The following is an 18762-nucleotide window of genomic DNA, read 5'->3' as shown; positions in this document are numbered from 1 at the left end:
CAGAGACAACCACACAAGAACCAACTAACCAGCTTTTGTCCTCACACACCTGCTTCCTTGTCACCCACCCTGCCACACAGAATCCATCACAGGTCAGCAACTGGCAATCCATCAGCATTTAAAGGTAAAATAACAAGTCTAGTAAGGGAAGGGGTGGGAGGGGAGAGATAAATCACCCACAGGCGAGGGTGATTTCACATCTGAGATCTAAGCCCTTTTCTGCAAGTGGTGGTATACCCCAGGGGGCTAATATCTAACCAGGCTCCCTGCTCATTTAGTAAGGCTGTTCTAATGAAACAGAATTTTCTAATTTAGCTGAATTATACTTTTAAATTGTTAGACAGTCTTGAAGGAAAAAAGTCACTTACTGGGCCTTCAGGAAGGAAAAGCCACGCACATGCAAAAAATAGCCTTGTAGTTCTAACATCATTTATACTTTGCCTCTGAGGAAGGTGGAAGATTGGTCTAACATAAAAGAAGCTGAAAACCTCTTGCAGAAAAGTGAGGAATAGAGAAAAAAAAACCCTAATGAACAAACAAACAAAACCCTTAAAAACCCAACCAAACAACAAAAACAAAAAAACCCCTCCCCAACCAAAAACAAAACCATACTAACTCAGGTCAGGGGAGAACCACAGTGAATTAGACCTTGAAAATATTGAAATACTCATTTAGTTCAATTATCTTTATTGTATGTTTCATGATAATATATAATAAAGGAATAGTAGCTGTAGCATGACTTTTAAATAAATTTCAGTCTACAACAAACCAAAATATTAGCATTTCAAATTTTCTGAAAGAGAAGTGAGCCCAATAAAAGGTCAAATCCCATTTCATTATTTTCAGTTCAGTTCAGACCAGGGGTAAACTGTTAATACGTTAAAAGGGGTAGAAAGTTAATATGAAGTGTTACTCATTGACCAATGTAAAATGTGTTGTTGGTCTCAGGCCAGGTCCTAACAGACAGATATGTACCACATAAAACCATCTGTAGTAATTGCTCCCCTGAGCCTCGATCTTGCAGATGTCAGCGCAGTTTTCTGCACATGAGCTGACTCAAAGACTTTCTGGTTCTGGTGTTGTGTTCAACGGTAACATCTCACATTCTGGCAGATCAGAACATATGTAACCATTTGCAGTGTCACAATACAGGCTGACAGCCTTGGGCAAAATTTTCCAAAGTGGAAAGAAGATAAAAATTAAACTATCCATTCTACTATTTGTGTGGAACTTCTAATCCTTAATGGAGAAGCACTGATGAGTCTGCATCTTGCTGCATGTCAGTAGGCTGCCAGTGCACTGTCCCTGTTCTGTGGATAAAATGTGGAGGACATCCTTATGCTTTGAAACTAGATAATGTAAATTCTTATTTTAAAAGAATGTATAAAACTATAATTTTATTATTAGAAAGGCTACATCAGAAAAACTGAATTCCTCATTGCAAGTTTCAATACTTCATCTCACCACACAGCTTGGCTTTCCTTTCCAAGACACGTGACAGAAACATTTACCACTTCATTAACTCATAGTGACTGTAATAATGATGCCTCTTATCAAAGTCAGATTGACCAATAAATGAAAACTCCCCGCATATGTATGAAAGATTAATGTGCATTATAGCAAGACACAGGAACCAAAAGACCATTTTGTCACTATATCTGTGTGCATATGGACAGATAAAAGTCTGTGTAAATGATCCTCAGGAGACTACAGATATTCCACTCCAACTGCTCTGTTTTTGTATTTAATAGAAAGTCAGCTAGACGATCATACCTATTACAACCTATTGGCAAATCAGCAGTGGTTGTGCCTTGTTAGTGCTAAAGAAAGTGTTACTGCCAGAATTTGTATTTTGTTCTTTCCCTCTGCAGACAGACATCTCTTACTCAAATTACAGTGTACCAAAGAAACATGGAAGAATGATTTTAAAAAAGTTTTTCACCTCTTACACAGCTCTCAAAAAGGTTTAAAGCTGTAATTTTTTCATGGATACATTTTTTTACAAGTCATTCGTTAAAAGTTCATTCAATTACTTGCCAGATTCTCCTCTCCTGCTATGGAGAGAAATCCAGCTTCTTGAAGCCTATTCAGCAAATAGAATAAATTTGTTCGCTTAAAATTTTAGCTCTGTTTTAAGAGTTCCTGAAAGAAGAACTTGCAAAATCATTGATGTTACATTGATTTGAATGTTTTAGCATGACTACCTCATCTAGAGTTCCCAGATACATTCTTTCATAGTTTCTCCAATGATTCCTTGCTTTACATATAAATAAGCAGTATGTGATATAGACATGCAAGTATTTAAAAAAAAAATACAAACAAACCAACAACTAAAAAAGTGTATGGGGTCAGACTAAGGGTTCACTTGGTCTATAACCTGTCTTTGTGGGCTGAAAAGGTAAACCATAGGGTGAAAATTCCCCTATACACCTACCTATTTTTTACCCTGTTTAGTTGCTTGTGATATATCTTCCAGCACCGCATTGTTCTTCTCTTCACACTTTGTAATTAATACATTAATGTCGCTGTTGGAACGGACCGCGACATGAAATGTCCAGCAAGAAACTTTATTTCCAGGAAAAGGAGATCTTGGAGCTGCTTTTGCAGCCCCTTAAGTACAGATTTTTGACATACGTATTCCACACGGATAGGTTAACTTAAACACAAAAACTAGAATTCTTACAGCTGATAGATAGACTTTTTTAGCTCTACTTTCCCACAACAACCCTGCACTTTCCCACAACAATCCTGCACACCTGCTCTTATTTTTCTTCCATGTTTATATTTTTCTCAGCCACTCTTGTTCAAAACAGGTCTTTGTTCTCATGAGACAGTGTTCTCTGTTCCCACAGGACAACTCTTTCCCACTGCTCCTCTGCTCTCTCAGGATGCATCAGTATGTTGTCAGGATCAGGGCCTCCATTTTCAGTCACTCGCTCTCGTTCCATCTCAGGGGCTCAGTCCCGCCGAAATTCCCCACACATTAATGTGTTAAATGTCTTTTTAGTTGGTGAAACATTAATTATTTTAATTACTGACTCATTGTATCGATGATTTTGACCTTTGAATTTTCTTTCCTTCTCAGAACAATATTACATTTTACATATTTAGAGTAAAATGAGTAAAAATCCCAAGAATTAGTAACAACAAAAGCAAAGAAACCCAAAAATTTGCAGAGATAAACTGTGTAGCATGACTCATGCTGCAATGAAAAGAGATCATATGATGCGCTTCTTTCCAAAATGCAAAAATAAGTCTCACACCTTAATCATATGATAATTTATGAATCAGTTTTGGGTGGAACTTGTGGTTTTCTTCTACCATGTTTTGTACATTTTCACAGCATTTTGCTGATTGTATCAGAAAATATGGTTATCCCTTGAGAGGCAGATGCATTACACAAACCACCAACTGAAGAACCAAACAGTTTAGTTTAACTTCCCGTTTGATTGAATTTAGAGAAATAACTTGTTATTTTGACGACTCTGCTGTCTGATGGATCTTGAACATCATTCCTGACTCTTAAACATGCTGTGCCTTGGAACCTGGCCAGTGGGGTCCTGTGGGAACCAGGCCCTTGGTGTCCCCGACGGCCCGATAGGAATGAGGGTTCAGACACTTAGGTGAAGGGTGCAAAATGGAACTCTTTATTACCATGGCTCCTGCCTTTTATGGGCAGGAGCAGAACTTGCTGGAACAAGGGGACTAACCAGGGAGGAGTAAGGGCGGAGTATGCAAACTAGGACCATATAGGGAGAACAAGGGGCGGAGCATATCTATATAAGGAAGAAATGGCCATATAAGGTTGGTATTGCAATGCAGCACCAACTGGCCAATAGAAACACAGGGTTCAAAGGCATAGGGAAAATAAGGGAAAATGGGGGTACAATGAAAGAGAATAGTACAATAACATATTACAATAACATAACAAAAAAACCTAAAACACATTTTCTCAAAAAACAGATCCCGACAGGGTCCAGCATCCCACTAGAGAAGCACAAACCAGCACAATTCCATAATGCCTCAACAGAAGTACAGAACACATGTTGCACATTCTCAGACAAAATGTTTCAAATTCTCTGATATATCAAATATCTAACACGTCTGCTGAAACAAATGGTGGGTTTTTTTACCCTGTGATGGCAATACATTTAAAGAAAGTTTATAAAACACAATGAATATTGCAAGTAATAAAAATAGTAATAATAATAATTATATCACTAATTAGAATATCTTTATTGGAAGAAGTAATTTTAGAAAAACAGTGGGAGGACAATGCTAGCAAGATTTAAAATAGAACATTTGAAATTTCTGAAAGAAGTCACCAAAAATTAGTGAATCTCTGGTTTCTCTGGAGTCTATGAGGGATTGGTCATTGGCTTGCATGGGGTCAGGAACTCATTCACTTATAAAAACTTGAGAAATGCATAAAGCATCCATTCCATGAGACCTTTGGAATTTCAGAGGCCAGGTTTATATTCCTTCAAGCTGTTCTGGTTTTATGCCCTCAGGGACAGATGAGTTACAGTGATCTAAGATGGCATTTGCAAAGTCAAAGTGATTTATTCCAGGAAGAAACGTTTAAAAGTACGTCAGTACAAAATTTCATAGCCTTAGTTTGAGTTACTGCTTCATCTAAATAAAACACCAAATAAAATCCACAGAAACAGGATAAAACCTTACCTGAAATGAATCATTTTCTGCTTAACAAACATGAAAAAGGCACCCATGTTTATATGGAGGTTCACACAAAGTGCAACCACTGTTCGCATGCTTTCAGTGTAATTCCCTTTAGCAATGCAAACACCTTTACTGATTGCCGTGATTAGGCTTGGCAGTGTGATACCTTGTCTCATCTCCTATCCTATCAACCAAAATAAAAAGATCTGTGGCAGCAACTGCCTGTGGAACTCATTTAATCTCTCTGTTCTCCCTCTCATCTGCTAAATTATTTTCTTCAGTAGAAGACTGACTTGCCAGCTAATAGCACAATCACAGTATAAATGAATATTTGATGTCAAGTATTAATTTGGGAGATCATTAATAGAAATTGCAAAGAGTACTGAAACCAAGCATCTCCAGTCCTGGGAAATTACAAATAGTATTAGACAGAAATAGAACTTAAACAGTTAAGATACAATTCTTTCCATGCATGGGGTTATCCTTGGAAACTATATCCATCCAAAGCTTTGGACATATTCTTTCCATATATAACTATGGTGTACCTATTACAAGGAGAAATCAAAGAGAAAAAAATCAGTATGTTTTCATTTTTATGTTTATCTGTTTTGCGCACTACGCAGTACAGTGTGAAACCACCTCTATAAAATTTTGCTGATGGGTAACCACATTTTCTGTTTAAACATTTGACTAGCAACATCAATTCATTATGAACAAAATAATTTTTTATTTTATAAAGATAGGTCCTAAAAAACTTTGTCAAGGGCTAGTCTCCTCTGTTCTGATCATGCATCCTCAGTCATACAGAGATCAAAAAATGTATGTACAATATCTACAGGTTCTGAAGGAGACCATTTATAAGTAATAGAAATGGATGTGTTACTTAATATTTTACTTCTATTTTAATTTTTATTATAATAAGGGCTCTGTAACAAACTGTAAACAACATTTCCATGCACTTACATTCAGGCTTAGATTTTTTCTGTCTAATCTAGTGAATTGTTCAAGAGTTACCAAGCAAGGGCTTTAATATCAGACCATTGGTTTTGTGTTTTCTGCAATCATGATATATGGCCATAATGCTGAAAGATAACCTATGTGTCTGATGTTTTACACTGTCAGTTCAGAGATAAAACTATTAAGATTAAGAAACTTTTATAGGGCTTTAAATTATAAACAAATACAGAGCAAAAAATGGCACTAATCTAGCAGGAAAGCAGAACAAGGAGGTAAAGATATTTAGCAGGAAGATTTTAGCCTAAAATACTGAATATTGACAGCTCCCGTCTCTCTGTCATTGCTCTTCTATTGCATTTAGGCAAAGTAAAAGCACTAAACAAAGTAATATCTGGGTTAGTATGAGTCAGAATCATACAGTTAAGAAAAAGGGAACTCTGAGATAGGCAGTGTAAGACTGGGGAGCAGGGTGTGAGCATATGCTAATTGTACACCCAGACCTGGAATACAGAACAGCTTCATTTCTGTAGCAATATAGCTGGGTTGCACTTAAGGAGTCCAAAGGCATGAGTAAAACCATCCTACTGATGATACTGATGAATTCCATCGAATTTACTAGATCAGGCACAGTACACTCTGAACCTGGCTATGCCATACACAGAGCACCACTTACAGACATGCTAGGACTTCTTGGGAGCCCTCTTTCTGAGGAAATCTATCAGTCCAGCTGGAAAACAGATCAGAGCTGGTTTTGCACCCAGCCAGTAAACCCATTGGAATCAAACACATTGGGAAGAGCACTGCAAAACTCCCTGATAATGCCTTGCCAGAACTGATGAATCCCAATAAACGAGATATTAGGCATACCTGGAGTGCAAGCATTATATCTAACGGTTCATCTAAGTTTTTGCATACTCTGGGACATCATATACTTTTATTACTTCAGCTTATGAAAGCTCACTGTTAGCCATAACTATATGGAGACAAAAATATTATTCCATGCAGTTAGGCTGCATACAGTATGTATCACTGATTAGTTATGCTCCTCATGGTACTAATCAAGGAACTGTTTTGATCTGTGATGAAACTGATCTGTGTTAAATTGACCTTTTTATACTGATATTGAGTATTCACAACAATAGAAAAGGTATTTGGTAATGAAGAGCCAGAAAGCAAGAGGAAAGGGTTATTTACTCCAAGAGCTCTTGTCCAGGCATTTAAACAGTTTTCGAAAAAAAGAGTGTTAAAAAGTATTGCCCATCCCAATACGCTGGGACATATTAAGCTTAGGCAAAGATACCAAATAAAGGAAAGAGTAGAAGTGGTAGGTTACAAAACCTGATATTCCATAGGGCGTTTCATGAACCAAAGGCACTGTGATTGGGAGCGTGAACACATTTTTCATTTCTGGAGAATAACTTTGAGGACATTTCCCCACAGTGCAGAGCAACTTATATGACAATTGCACATTGTGGAATTGACTGAACAAGTAAAATTCATCTTTTCAATGACAGGAATCAAAATGACAGTCTTTTAAACACCAGCAAGTAAAAAACCCAAGAAAGCAAAAAGACCTCAAGCCCCCCAAATAAACTCTTCCTCTATATGCAGACAAGATGAATTTTCCCATTCTTCCCTAAAAATCTTCATCTGAAGGTGGCATGACCCTCAGTGTATCCCTTACCCTGGGAATTTGGCTCCTCAGGCTCTTTAGAGGAGTGCCACTTTAGAGACAGTGTCACTGGTGACCATGAAGAGAGCCCTTGCAGATAGGCTGTGGGGGTGCCTCCGACCCACCAGCTGGCATGCCAGCCTGGCCTTGGCCAATCTGTACACCCACAGTCCTGCTCAGCCATCTTGGGGCTGACCTTAGTTACTGTCTCTGTGCTTCCTCCCATCTTTAACTTGAACAAATGAACAAAACCAGGGTTTGTAACAGTGGGGAAAAAACGAGGTTGAACATTAAAGGATTAAGTCAATTGTCTCAAGTGATGGGAGATCAGTGCAGCCAAAAGGGTTGTCCTAGTAGAGGGGCAGGTGAAGGGTGAGCACCCTAACCAATTCAGTGCTGTGAGCTGGATGTCAGTCTGGGGCACCAGAATTGGCAGTCACTTACTAAGCTTGGAAAATTTACAACTCTACGTTAAGAGATTTCTTGTACAGTGACCATTAAATGGACAAGGAAAATCTGCTTCACATATCTTAAAAGCATAAGTGTAAAGAGCATTTCTAGTGTATGAATCAAAGCTCCCATCACATGTTTTAACTTAGCCATGATAATATCACAGAGATGGTACCTTGCTGTAACTATGCAATTGTCTAGAGAATTGTTTGAAACACAGAAATATCTTGAAATTATCACATTACTATAGATAAATGGATGCTAAGTTAGTCCTTATCAGGAATAACAATTTATACAGGCAATGCAGATGCACCAGCAGATAATGAGTTCAGGCAGTATTGATTCTCCATTTGCTCCAAAGAGGAAATAGTGCTGTACTTGACAACTCTCTATATTCACTGTCCACTTGCAGTATAGGATTACAGGTAGGGCTGAAATCAAGCCACAGGAAACCTAGCCATGCAACTGGTAAGGGGTAAGACAGAAGGGGTTGTATCCTCTGTAAGGCTGAGGAAAACCATAGCTGTAAATTATTTTCAGTATTTTGAAGTGAAACCCTCTTGTGTTTTCATTCCCCGTTTTTACTGAACTTTCTGAGCTGTGGAGGCCATTACGATGAACCATAATGTTCCCTGAAGCATAGCTGTGGTACAGCTTCTGACAATAACTGACTAATATATAGAGATTCTCAGGAGGCAAATACCATAATGTTCATTTTCTAAGAGTTTCAGTTGATATTTAATTCATCTAAGTCCATTACCTACGTAGCTTCTGTTTCAGTAGGTGCAGTCAATCTCTCCCAAGGAATGAATCCTAGTTCAATCAATAGGATCATTACATTTGCATCATTCTTCATTGTTAGCTTCATGCTGCTTGTAGTTGATAAAAGGTGAAATAACTGGTAGCAGCCAAACTGAGTAAATAAATCCAAAACAAATTTGAAATGGCAGCCACATGTACATTTAATTGACATACATTGATTTACAATTGCTAGTAGGCTTTAAAATGTTGTCCAAAGCTATAACCAAGCTACAAAGAAAATTCTTATCTTTACACGTTACACAGCTTCCTTTAATGGAGCTTTTTCTTACCCAAAAGCAAACATATTCAAATTTAAACAACTTATGGCTAGATAAAGAACAGACTGTTTATTTAGCCTTAAAAGCTTGAAAAAACAGATAAAGCTTGAAGAAACAGATAAAAGAAAAATAAATTCAACCTGTAACTTCAGTCTGAGGTATTAGTAACTAGAAGTCACAAAAATGCTGAGCTGAAAGAAGATTCCCAAGTTCTCACTGATACCACTGATGGAATACTCGGACAGGGCACTGCATGAGGATTCTGTTGCAGTTGCCATAACCCCAGGCAGCAGAAGTATTCTGCTATTACTTAGCCTGCACTTGTACAGGACAGATAGCAAAGTTAGTGAATGCAAAGGGGAGGGACACAACTGTTAAAAAGATATAAGCCTCTTTAGAAGCTTATAGACTCTTTATTATTAAAAGTTGATGTTGTCGGGACGGACACCACACTGGGATTTTACGCAGAAAAAGTTTCATTTCATACAAACACTGTTAATTTATAGCCTCCCCTAGCCAGCGTGTTTCACTGCCATTGGTGCCCTTACTACATGTTAAACTTGGTTGCTCTATAGCTTCTGCAACTCAGGGTGACTCAGCAAACAGTCCAAGCTCTCTGGCTATCACAGCTGTCCCAAAGCTCCATCCTCCCTATCCACCTTCTCATCTTCATTGTTTACATTCCTTCGCAACTTCACAGCTGCAACCACTCAAATTCAGGGCCCAAGCTGTCCACAGCTCAATTGCCTCCCACAAGTTATATTTAAAAAAAAGGCTGACTTGGTCTCACATCCTGCATGAATATCTCCAAGTTTACAAAACAAACTTCACATTGTGATCTGAATTTCCCCTTGATTACTTAACTTCTCTTGAAGTTAAACTCTGAATTTAAAAAGTAACTAGAATATCAGACAAATCCAAAAGAAAACTCAGACTTCATAATGCGCTTTATGTCCAGAGCCATGAAGGTCCCCTGAGCAGCACCTGCTGCAGCTCTGAGGGATGAGACAGACCCCAGTTGTTGGGGTCCTACACAAACTCCAAACTACTCTCATTGGGAGTTCAGCATTTGTCCTTTCTTGTAAGCCTTAGTGAGACCTAGAAATTCAAAAAAATAACATAAACCTAACAATAGGTGAGTAAACAGCACAGCTGGCACTCAGCTCAGTACTAGCCTTTCACAAAATACTTCAGTAGTGGCTTTATTTTAAAAACGTGATTGTAAATTAGTATTCTTCACTCTTCTGGGTCATAAACTTCAATGAGATTGATACCATTCCAATGGGATCATAAAACGTCTCAGTTTCCTGACCTAGACTCTAGTGAGCCAAAAAATACTGCTTCTCTTCAGTAGATCAAAATGGAAAACAGCTGTCCTACTGCATGGAAGCAAGCCTTTTCCTGACACTGTGGTTGATTTTGATCTCTGTTTAAATATTCTTAAATGAAACAAACCATTTAGTGTATATTTATATCTCTTTCTGCTGAAACTTATTTATTGATCTGTGTGGTGGTTTTTCAAACCACCACATTCTGTTTTGGGGAGTATTGGCACACGTCTTTCCTCTGATCCTTGATGCATGAGACAACTGACAATCAGAAGTGGAGTTAATGTCCAGATGGAGACTGGTGACAAATGGTGTCCCTCAAGGGTCTGTACTGGGACTCATACTGTTTGATGCCTTCATCAGTGCCACAGACAGCGGGACTGAGAGCACTCTCAGCAAGTTAGCAGACGACACAGAGCTGACTAGGGATGAAGGGACTGGGAGTAGCCCTGCAGAGAAAGACTTGGGAATACGGTGGATGAAAAAGTTGAACATGACTAGCAATGTGCGCTCACAGCCCAGAAAGCCTCTATATCCTGGGCTACACCAAAAGCAGTGTGGGCAGCAGGCTGAGGGAGGTGATTCTGCCCCTCTACTCTACTCTGGTGAGAGCCCACCTGGAGTGCTCTGGCCAGCTCTGGGGCAGAACAGGAAGGTCATGGATTTGTTGGAGCAAGTCCAGAGGAGAGCCACTAAGTTGATCAGAAACCTGCAGCACTTCTCCTGTGAAGAAGGGCTTAGACAGTTGGGGTTGTTCAGTGTGTAGAAGAGAAGGCTCCAAGGGGCTTATAAGAAAGATGGGGACAAATTTTTAGTAGGACCTGTTGCAAAAGGAGGAGGGATGTGGTTTTAAACTAAATGAGAGTAGACTTCGACTAGATATAAGGAAGAAATTTTTTGTCATGAGGGTGGTAAAACACTGGAGCAGGTTGTCCTGAGAGGTGCTGGATGTTCCATCCCTGAAAACATTCAAGGTCAGGCTGGATGGGGCTCTGGGCAACCTTATGGAGCTGAAAATGTCCCTGCTCACTGCTGGGGTGTTGGACTAAATGACCTTAAAAGTCCCTTCCAACCCAAACTACTCTCTGATTCTATGATTATAATTATGATTCTATGATTCTATGACATTTGGCTTCTTTGAAAGGCCTTCTGACTTTACTACACAAAAAATCCTTTCAGTGTCTGGGAGTTGGTTTCATGCATTATGGCAATTTCCCAATTCAAGGAGGTTGAAATAGCCTTCCCCATATACTCTGAATTTCACTCTCCAACCTTGAGTGTGACTATTCTCAAAACACATTTAGATCACATATTGATGCCTGAAATAATGTATTTGCCTTTTCTTCTAAGGCTCATATTCCTCAGTGCATTTTTAGTAACATTACCTACAAACTCTGTTCCATCTTTTGCTTTATTGGAGGAAGGCAGCCCATTCTTGCCCAAACTCCCGTATGACCACTACTACAGCAGTTAAAACCATTTTCTGTATATGCTCACATATAGTAGTAGCATTAAACTTTTCTAAACCTTCAAAGTCACCTTCTGAATTTTTTAACATACACAAAACACGTTTCCTACCATCAGGACAACTACTGATTTACAGCAAATTGATTTTAAACAGACATGTATTTGGTATAGTAACTCAGAGTGCAGCAACTTCAGACCTCCTCTCCCTAAAAAAAAACCCTGGTAAATTCTACCTTCATTTCAATTATCCTTTTCCTAGAAGATACAGGAAACAAAGGCTATATTTGTAGTTTAGTTGTGCCTTCTTCTAGTGCAGTACTGAAAAATCCAGAAGCCTGCTGGGAAAGACATTGACTCTTTCTTCTTTGTCCCCTTTTCCTTCCCCTTCTCCTCCCCTTCTCTTATTATTCCTCAGCAACAGAGACATGGAAGTGGATATGAAATACAGGCATAAAATTTTTATTTCTGTAGCCTTGAAAAGAAAGGGAAGAGGATAAAAAATACATACCAGATAGTTTAAAAGTTTAACTTCCCCTGAGTCAAAACTCAAGTAATTTTCCACTTCGTTTTGTATGACACTATTCACACACTGATGATTTTCACATTTGATGTCAGAGTGTATTGTATGTTTGAGAGATTACAGCTAGCTCATTCTGTCTGACCCTGTGCTGCTTAACTCTTGAGCCATATATAAGCTTTGAGGTGTCAGCTGTCACAAATCAAGTGTCAAAAGTGTACATTTGGGAATAAAAATGAAGACAGAAAAACAACTTTTCAGTCTGATCATATTGATGGCAAAAGCTATGTCATTCCCAGAGATCTACGAAGTGTACTTGAAATAAGACACTAAATCAATGTGCTTCTGTAAAATATATGAATAGGGCTCCTATAAACACACTTACTGTTTCAGGCAGACATTTCTGCGTTCTCTGCTGCACTTGCACATTAACTTCAGTTATATCTAGAAAGCTTTCAAGTCCTAGGGCATATGTATGTTATAAAATCATATCACCATCTCTGAGAATGTGCTAAGAAGGAAGGCTATAAATTACTGACATACTGATTCTCCATATAGACAACCGCATCTGCAATTGCCAGCACACACCTCTTATGTTTGTACACAGTATAGACACGGTGTAGATACACAGACATAAGGCCATGGAAGTGGCTAGTAAGGTAAGCTAAGTCTGGTGAGCTATAGGACCCCAGAGCTTTTTCCTGGTTGGTGTAGATGCTGCTGTGGCCATTCCCATGTCCAGACGGCAGTTCAGCTAGGCAGATAGCCCAGCTATGCACGCACACAGCTGGCAGCACAAAGCGACCCAGGCAGAGGGCAGTGCCTTCTCTGGCATCTGCATACGCACAGCTTACGCCAAAAGGACTCACGTAAACGTGAACAATTCTGGTGGCCTGATCATGCCTTACTTGCCAGCTAACCTGGCTCAAAGCTTGCTAGCATGCACACCCATGAGGCTCTCTGGCAGCTGGCCCAGGTGTATGGTCCCTCCAGTACCTGACTATCAGAGCCTCAGCCCTTCCACTGTCAAGCTCACAGTGCTCTTACCCAACTCAACAGCTACTCCAGCTGTGCTGTTGGCAGACACACACACAAATGGGTCCCTCTGGCAGCTGATCCATCTCTCCAGTCACTGTCTCCTCGACCTACTAGCCCCTTTGGCCCGTGGCCTCAGCATACATGAGTCAGCACCCTGACTGCTCATCCCAGCCACCAGCTGGTCTGCTGTGAAGCTCACTATTGATCAGACATATCCACATGGGAAAATAGTTGAGAAGAACAGTTTATCTGGATGATAAGCTACACTGAAGTAATCAAGACCAAGGCGTAGCCAGAAACCATACCATCTAGCAGCTTGTTTCACTTCTGACTAATCTTTTTTATTCTCCTCTCCTTTTTTTTCACTCATTCCTCTCTGGTCCTTCACCATCTCTTCTTTTCCCTGCATTTAGCCCCTGTCCTAAATGTGATATAATAAATTTTATTCATTCTCACAATCCCCCCCAAAAGGCCTTAATAAGTTTTACAGAACCTTCCAAGTCTCTTCAAATGTTCCATTAGAAGTTTGCACCTCCCCACAAGATCTACGATAGTCTTGTTTCTTGCTTTCTTATCAGAGACAAAGTTCTGGTCTCTTCAAGACCATACTTCAAAGCTTCCTTGAGCAGCCCATCAATCAGTGCCCTGAGGACCTTTGTATTTCTTACTGTCTTACTATCTCCTCTTCCTTAAAGTTTGCTGAATCAGAGTGTTTAATACTTCTCTTGCTCTTGTCCTTGTCTTTTAAGGTGACTAGCTGTTAACCAGATATCCTTGCACACCAGATATCCTTATATTCTACCTACCCTTATGCTGACAGTGTGTCCTCCCCAGAGAACATTATTCTTCTCACAGAACATGAAATTAAATGAAATGAAATCAAATCAAATCAAATCAGCAGTCTAGAAAAATATAAGCCAACCTTTTCCATATGTTTAATTGAAATTGAGAGATAGAATCTTCTCGCTCTTCACACTCACTCACAGAAATGTCCAAACACTGTACTTTGCACATAAACATTCTCAGAAAGACAGATTTTAATGACTGCGTTACCTCAGTGAAATCTTCATGTTTCCAAAACAAGCTGTGAACTCCTCAATTAATAAAATCTGTCCTTCAGGCATTTCTTTTTCCCCCATTATTCAAGTAAGCAAAGTAGTAATTTTATATGCATTTAAATGTGTTCATCTGCAATTTTTATTTTCTTATGATCTAATTTAGGCTAATTCATGTCATCCACTCTGTTCTTTGCCTTACTCATGAGCATAAATGTTGTTGTGCACTTTCCTTTGAATGTTCAGGCTACCTGTATTACAACTCTGGTTTTAATTTCAAGCATGTTAGCTATCAACTGAATCACATGTAATCTCATAATTAGTCAAAGGGGCATTTTTATGTTAAAAGCATCTTCACACTTCATACAAATGTAATACAGCTGTTTCTCCATCAACAGCTGGTGTCAAATTATTTCTGGTTATTTTAGATTGTTTCCCAGTTATAGTGACACTATTTAGATATGCATACTCAGGGGAAACTGAGTGTTAAAAGATTATAGGAATGCATGCAACATACATGCATCTAGAAATGGAAGTGCTCAATTAGATCTACTTATTCTTAATGATCACTGCTTTATCTGAAACACCAACCCTTTAACGGCAGATATATTACTGGATTCCTTACTGAGACAACATGTAAGGTCAACCAAATCTCTGTGAGGATAACAGCTGCAAGGTAAAATGGAAATTCTCTAATTTATTTAGCAAAAAATGCATATTATTTCTGGTATCTACCACTCAAAGAAGGGAAGGAAAATCTAGAGGTTAATTTTGAAATCTAAAGCCATAGCAACAAAGAAGGAATCTATTGTGAATTAATAACAAACTCTATAAAGAATCAGAGATCTGTGAGCGCCATGTATATATTGAAATGTGCATGATTCATTGAAAAAAAAAAGAAAAAAGTTAGTTTAATCTTCAAGCAACTTAAGCCTATATTCTTCAAGTCTCTACAGTGCCATTCAACAACAAAAGTTCTCTCCTGCACTACAGAACAGAAAGTACCAGGATAATTTTATATGGCATTATCCTGTTTAAAGATGGCATTGTTCTTTATTGGAATGGAATTTTCTGCTATCTTTAAAAATAATTATGTTGAGTATGACAGGAATGAATACATTGTGATTGTGTACTGACTAAAAATACTACTCTCTAGGAACATAATCTTTCGAAAAAGTTCATCCAGACTGTATTTCATTTGCATGGCCGGGTTTTGGTAGCAGGGGCTACAGGAGTGGCTTCTGTGACAAGCTGCCAGAATCTTTCCCCATGTCCAGTAGAGCCAACGCCAGCTGGGTCCAGGATGACCTGCTGCTGGTCAAAGCCAAGCCCATCAGGAATTATGGTAACGCCTCTGTGATAACATATTTAAGAAGGAAAAAAGAAAAGTTATTGCGCAGATGTAATTGCAGTCAGAGAAGTGAGAATATGTGAGAGGAACAACTCTGCAGACACTAAGGTCAGTGAAGAAGGAGGCAGGGGAGGTGTTCCAGGTACCAGAGCTGAGATTCCCCTGCAGCTCCTGGTGAAGACCATGGTGAGTCAGGCTGTTCTCCCGCAGCCTATGGAGGTCCACAGGAGCGTAGAGATCCACCTACAGCCTGTGGAGGAGATCCACACAGGATCAGGTGGATGCCTGAAAGGAGGCCGTGAACCCATGAGAAGCCTGTGCTGGAGCAGGCTCCTGGCAGGGACCTACAGATCCACAGAGAGAGAAGCCCACACTGGACTAGGTTTCCTGGTAGGACTTGTGACTCTGTGAGGGCCCAGTGCTGGAGCATGTTGTGCCTGAAGGGCTGCACCCTGTGGAAAAGGGACCCACCTTGGAGCAGCCTGTGGAGAACTGTTGTCATGGGATGGACTCATGCTGGAGAAGTTCATGGAGGATTTCCCCTGTGAGGCAGCCTGTGATGGAGCAGGGGAAGGACTCTTCTCCCTGAGCAGTGGCAGGAACAACATGACTGACCATAGCCCCCCACTCCCCATCTCCCTGCACCACTGGGGGGGTGGAGGAAGTAGAGCTTGAGAAGAAGGGACGGGTGGGTAAAAGGTGTTTTTGAAATTCATTTTTACTTCTCATTATCCTGCTCTCATTTTGTTAGTAATACATTCAGTTAATATCCCCAAGTTGAGTCTGCTTTGACTGTGATAGTATTTGGTGAGTGATCTCTCCTGGTCCTTATCCCAACTCACGAACCTTTCTCTATTTTCACTCCCCTGTCCACTTGTGGAGGAGAGTGATAGAGCAGGTTTGGTGGGCACCTGCCATTCAGCCAGGGTCAACCCACCACAAAGGTCAAACTACCTTTGCAATAAGAGAGTAGGCAAAAATAGCTTGATTAAATTATCAATAAAATATTTCAATGCATTTGTCATGACAGTAATGAAAAATATTTTAATAGGATCCTATTTTGAAGAAGTGCAAAAGTGGACAAAAAATCAGACATAGCAAATTATACTTATTAAGATAATCATAATGCAATTATATGATCATCTTTTCCATGACAAATTATTTTGATGATGATGATAAGTTAAAATATTAATTTCTAAGTCCATCTCTTCTATATGTATTCCACTAGAATACTGCAGAATATATTACAACAGAAACACGAACATTGTCTCTGGAAGCACTTTTGCACAGTAAATATGACAACTAAAAATTATTATTAAAGTATTTTTCTGAAGAACTAAAATATATTTTAAAGTATAACCTTTAGCCAAACAGCTATTTAAATCAGATTTACTTATATTCATTTGCCTTCACAACCTATGATGCTGTTTTTAGTAACAAAAAGGTTTCCTAATATAAAACATACAAGAGGACATAGGATAAAAAAGAGCTTTTGTTTATTAAATGAACCATTAAAGCTAAAGACTCAGCTGAGCAGGCAAGACTGAAAAATTACCATTGCCATTACATGAAAGTCCCTGTTAAAAGGTAAGGGAATTCAGGATGTTCCATTTCTAAGATACTTACCAATTTTCTTACCTTACAAAGCTTCTGATTCTGGTCTAGTCAGTAATAAGTAAAAATTATAAGCACTTGAAAGCTAAACCTCTAGAAACATAAGTACCCTCTGTGAACAGATTGCCTCTATCTATTTTCCAAGAAATAAAGCTCACATCTTCCAGCACCTTCACCTGGCAAACCTTCAGGAGAGGCTGTGTGGCTAGACATGACCACAATGATGAGACCATTACGTTGTTAGTGTTTTGAATAGTACTCCCCAAAAACATATGTATTTCAAGTTGGTTATCTGACAGCCTAACACATTATTTTAAAGGTTGGTCAAACTGTCTATCATTTTGCTATAGTAAGTGGGTTATCAAAGATGTCTTCACATATGCTACTGTTGAATATGATATTTACTGTTGCGATACATACAAATAAAAACATTTAAGCTACAATGCCAGGAACAGGCTTTAGGCAAACTTCCTCAATGTTATCTGTTCACACTGTTGCTCCTGATGCTGCACCTTCTGTTATCTCTTACTTATCTGTTATGGATACCATTTCTTGTATTTTAATAGTAGCTTAAGAAAGTATTTTATGCATCTGTAAGACTGATAAATCAATCATAAATCAATCTCTTTGTATAAATAATGGAATAAACTGTGCAGAAGGTTGCACAGATTGATTCCTGAGCCTTAAATCAGCTGGAAGAGTCCTAAATGAAAGATAGAGAACTTAATACCAGATTTCTTCCAAGGTGTTTTAGAAGAATATGGGAACTTTTTAAGGTTCAAGTGGATTTTCTTAGTGCTGATCAAGTTAAATAAAAATAAATCAATAGCAAAACTCATTTATTTATGGCATTGTGAAATACTAATTCTTTATGTTAGCAAAGTCAGCAAGAGACAGTCATCATCACTCACACAACTCTCCAAATGCAGGAAACTAGGTCTTCTCAGAGGTTTATGTAAGTCATACATACATCATTACTGTCCCCCAACTATGTGTTAAAAAAATATTCTTTTTAGAAGTTAAATATCTTTAAATGTTTAAAGGCTAAATATTCCATTGGTTGTTCAAGTCTCCCCTTGAGGAGCTATATAAGTTTAATAGGTTTAACTCTGCATAGAGCCCATTTGATTAAAGCTAGTCAAGCCATGCATTAGAAATAATAAAGCTAGAATATCCTTGCTTGTACTTTCCTCCATCAGAAATTGCAGCATAGGTCATGTGTAAATGAGATGAGTCTAAGATCAATGGTCTGCTCTTAATAGTATTATTCTGTGTCCATATGCATAGCCAAAGGTGGCCACATCTGCCACCACCAAATGCCAAGGTGAAGGCAAATGGTTCTGCATGCAATTTGTAAAAACCTTGTTCTGAAAGAAGCTATTCAAAAGCATTAAAAGTGTAATCACCAGGTCATTCCCCCAGTTGATCCAAAGATTTATTATTCTCTATCTAGATCTGTGGATTGTTTTTTGGTTTTTCCTCATCAATATTCAGCTCATTTTCTTCTCAAAAAGAAAGGTGAAAATATGTAGAAAGGAGAAATAGGGGCCATTT

This window comes from Chiroxiphia lanceolata, chromosome 1 (genome assembly GCF_009829145.1).
Source record: "Chiroxiphia lanceolata isolate bChiLan1 chromosome 1, bChiLan1.pri, whole genome shotgun sequence".
In the NCBI taxonomy this organism is placed as follows: domain Eukaryota; kingdom Metazoa; phylum Chordata; class Aves; order Passeriformes; family Pipridae; genus Chiroxiphia; species Chiroxiphia lanceolata.
The sequence above is the reverse complement of the archived record's forward strand: the minus strand, read 5'-3'. Positions refer to the sequence as shown.